General features: G+C 42.4%; 1 long non-coding RNA gene across 1 annotated transcript in view; it reads left to right on the top strand.

Annotated features, from left to right (window-relative positions):
- Window positions 1–4,321, top strand: part of LOC135407446 (uncharacterized) — a 274,027-nt gene that overhangs the window by 244,679 nt on the left and 25,027 nt on the right. The window lies entirely within an intron of this gene.

Below are 4,321 nucleotides of genomic sequence, written 5' to 3' on the forward strand. Positions count from 1 at the left end.
GTATGTGGAAGGAAGACTTGCTACAGGTGAAAACATAATGCTGAGGATGGAGAAAGCCTATAGTCTGCTCTCGAGGTCTGTGACCACTGAAGCTAACTCACACCCCACGAGCTGCTGGTGAGCACAGAGCTTTGTAGGTGTATCTGGCTCAGATGGACTTCGGAAACCCTGTGTGAAGCAGGGCCAAACAGCTTCCCATGGGAGTCAGGGTTAGGACAAGTGCTGACCCCCAAGAGGCAGGAGCTGCCCCTTGGTCTGCTCAGCTCAAACCAAATCAGAATGTGGGTGATGCAAGAGAAAAACTACCTGATTTCTTTTTGGGGAGTTGTTGGGTAAAGGGTGGTTTTAATGTCACGATGACTGGAGGCAGTAGGAAGGGCTAAAGAAATGGTTATTGCTCCTTCGCTACAGACACACAATGAAATCTGCCCATTACTCCCAGTAGGATATTTTTCCCCTTCTCTTTCCTTCCTCAAAGAGAAGGTCCTTAAATTAATGTCATCTCAAGATATAAACACACTTTATTTTCCCAACACTTGATTGGGCATATAATTTCCACCACTTATATTTAACATTTAAGTTTAATCATGAAGTTGTTAACCATAAAAAAACTATTAAATGAGTACAGTACATTCAAAAAAATTAGTTAAGTATTTCAGAATGAGCACTTAAAAAGAAAATTTATGCACAGAAACAATGGAGAATTACAATTAAGAGCTCTAGGGATCTGAGAGTGATCTGTCCAGCCATTACACAGTCATTTCAATTTAAATTAAAATTGCAACTATTTTCTAATCTACTAAAAATATGTAGTGTCACATTAAGAGTTTTAATGGAGCTTTCTCTAGGGAATGTAGCAAAGCTAGTTAGTAGCACATAAATAACTAAATACTGGAAACTGAACAAATTGTCTGCCAAAACCCTAATATGATAAAAACAAAAATGACAGTGGATTATTTCATTTTCTCTAACAAAGTGCAGCCCTTATATTAAACAAAAGGAACAGTTCACAGGGTGTCCAAATCTACATCATTTAACCAGAGCTGACTGACAAAAATAAGTAAATCTGCCATACATATTTTTCTAACCTGTCAAGTATCCATGTGAATGATGCTGCATGTATTGTTCACAAGATACAACAGTGTTATTTACCAATGTGCAATTGTCCCTTCTACTTCTAGGACATGCAGAAGAAGTTGCTATGGTTTATTCAATATCTCTGATGTTGGGAAAATTAGCTTAGTCTCTAAGTTTTAAGATTTTAGCTTAGTGTTTTCACTAAGCAAAACAGGTTTTCAGAAACTGAGTTGCTTTGTTCAAGTCTACTTAAACACTAAGATCTGACGAAACAAAATATACCAATGTGCCTTCAGGTGAACCTGGATGGCTTTTGCAATTCAGAAGGTACTTGGAATCTGGGAGTGGCAACTGGGTCATTTGGGGTCGGCTATCCCAGCTGTGCCCCCTTCCAACTCCTTGTGCCCCCAGGACTGCTTAGAGCATGAGAAGTTGAAAGTCCTTGACTTAGGTTAAGCACTGCCTAGCAACAGGTAAAACATCTGTGTGTTCTCAACGTTATCCTCATCATAAACCCAAAATATGGCACTGTAGCAGCTCCTGGGAACAAATTAAATCAATCTCAGCCCAAACTAGCATAATAACGAACATAAACTGAGTTTAGACTCTCAAAGAGTTTGCTAGCCAAGGGAGAGAGGTTAGTACATACCAAGCATGCTTTCAAGACTGATACCCATGATGTACAACCTGGCTGCCTGAAAATAAATCTTCAGGCCCTCTGTTCCTTTGTGCAGACTTCCACAAGCTTGGCACGCAACTGGTGCTTCTCCTTATCCACATATCTCCTCCATCTAGTCATCTTTGGTTTTTTCTCCGAGTTCCACCTGAAGTCAGCTGAAATGAATTTCCAGCAATCTCAGTGAAAACAATTCCTGACCAAGTAGCAGCAGTTTAGTTTAAAAAAAAAAAAAAAAAAGCACAAATGATTCTCGTTCTTGCGCATTCACTGATTCCTATCACCAGATGGCATGCATTCACAGCAAGGAATATTAGCAAAAAAAGTCGACATGGTAGCCTATGAAGAGGCACCTTATTTCGCACATCAGCTTGTAAGACAATGTGAATTAAATCAGTGATTTTTATCTTAAAAGGAGCGAAGAAGACATCTTAATTACTATTTGTGCATTCATAACATTAGTTTTGTCACCACAGGGAGGAGATAGTTACACAGAATGTGCTTCTGAGCAGTGGCAGTTAGGGTGTTCCAGGATACTTCTGTAGTCTTTCCTGAATTTAAAACTCAAGGCGTGCAAAGGCAATTGAATGTTTCAGTTCTTCAGCCCTTGGGCTTCACGGTTGTGATTGGTGATTTAAAACATATAGCATGCTATTCATTAGTGAGACTGTTATCAATATGCCTCCTTCAATCAGCCCTTCTACCCTTACTTCAGTTCTGATCAAGTTCCAGATAGAAGCCAAATTCTTGAGAAGTTTGTATTGAAAAAAAAGAAAGCAAGGAAAACCAGAGCTCACACAACACTGCAGCACTCAAGAGACGCATCAGCTACAACCCTTGGCTGCTCCACCACTTGCACCTGATTTACAACTGATATTTAGCAAACTCAAATTTCAGCATGCAGAAACCAAACAGGAGTGTCATGTTGCAGCTGGGAATACCAAAAGTATTTAAATGCTGATATGAAGCTTTAAGCACTAATTTAGTAGAACAATAGGTTAGCTGTGCTTTTGGCAACACAAACCTTTAATTCATGTGCCAGTCACACTCCACTTAGGAGATTTCCTATATGTGTGGGCATCACCATTTACACTTCAGTACTAGCAGTTAAGGAATGTCAAGAGTATAATTGTCTTCTCTAGCATAAGCACAGCCAAGAGTACCGCAGAACACAGGCTGTACCTTGACTGTATGTGTGTCCCCCTCCTTGCTGTCTGGTCTAGCCCAGTGCTCACTGAAAGCATGCAGCAGTCACACATGGGCCCCTCGGTACACCCCAGGCTTGTGTGTCCCCCTCAAAACCAGCATGCAGTCTTTGCCCACCTGACACCCCTGCCCAGACCTAGGGCATCCTGCTTACCTGTTGGTCCAGCTTCACATTTGCTGGGGAATACTCACATTCAACATGGCTTGGGGGAGTGCAGATGCTCTGCCCCACAGCCAGCACTGGGCTGAGACCCCTGAGCATCACCTCATCAGCTAGCACCTTCCCATTGACTCCCCCCAACATCCTACACCCTTGGGATTCCAGTCTCACTAGCTGCAAAGTCCCAATTTGCTGCAGTTTTCCCAAAGCCCCTCCACTCGCTGTGACTGACAGCATTTATTGTCTTTCTGTCACTGAACGGAATCACAGATTACATCAAGCTGAAGGAACTCACGAGGATCATCAAGTCTGACTCCCTTCTCCTTGCAGGACTGCCTGTCAGGTTTGCATCCCTATATTTTTTATTTCTGACTTTCCCCTTTTTCCTTACTATGCCATTTGACAAGGTCCTCAGTTAGATAACCTTTCCAAAGTGAACACAACCATGGTCCACACCCCTTATCAATTAACATGACCAACCAACCCTGACTCTTGTTACAACCTCTCTTACCCTCTGTCAGGTGGTCTTGCGTCATTGTTCATGTTGTCCCTCTTTTCCTTATAGTCCCTTCTGCATCTAAAAGGTTCTTGACCAGAAATGTTTCGAAGAGCAACAGTTTTCTCTTTGCTCTCCCTGCTTGCAAGTATTCCTACTTTTTCTTCAAAACCGCTAAAAATGTCCCTGTTCCTTTACCTGTCTAAAAAGCAGTAAACTGACAACTTGGCATTGGAAAAAAGCATTGAGGGACACTTCTACCTTGGTAGACACAAAACACCTCCTCCAGTTCCTGCAGTAACGGTCACAGAAAACAAGCAGACAGCTTTCATTACCACATGTCTGTCACTGCAAGTTTTCAGCAATGCTCAGCCCTCCACCCACCTAACCCTTGTGTGGATGTGCCTCAGGCTCTAGTTAAGGGGCGATAACGTGGGCTGTTCATGCAGCATGTGCCAGTTGCCTCCAGGTAGTTTAAGAAAAAGCTGCAGCACACTGTCAACTTGTCTAGGTATTACTGTCTTTGCATACAGAAAGGCTTTAACATGTGTCTTCCCACTGCTGTTGCTTGGGTTTAGCCGGATGTGGTTGCTGCTGAAGCATAGCTAAAGGCAAAAATAAACAATCCACACAACAGACAGCACAACCACATGCACCATTTTCTAAAGGTATTACCCCAACCCCCCCAGCCACCTCTTAGGTGTCC

The sequence above is a fragment of the Pseudopipra pipra genome, chromosome Z (assembly GCF_036250125.1).
Source record: "Pseudopipra pipra isolate bDixPip1 chromosome Z, bDixPip1.hap1, whole genome shotgun sequence".
NCBI classification, from domain to species: domain Eukaryota; kingdom Metazoa; phylum Chordata; class Aves; order Passeriformes; family Pipridae; genus Pseudopipra; species Pseudopipra pipra.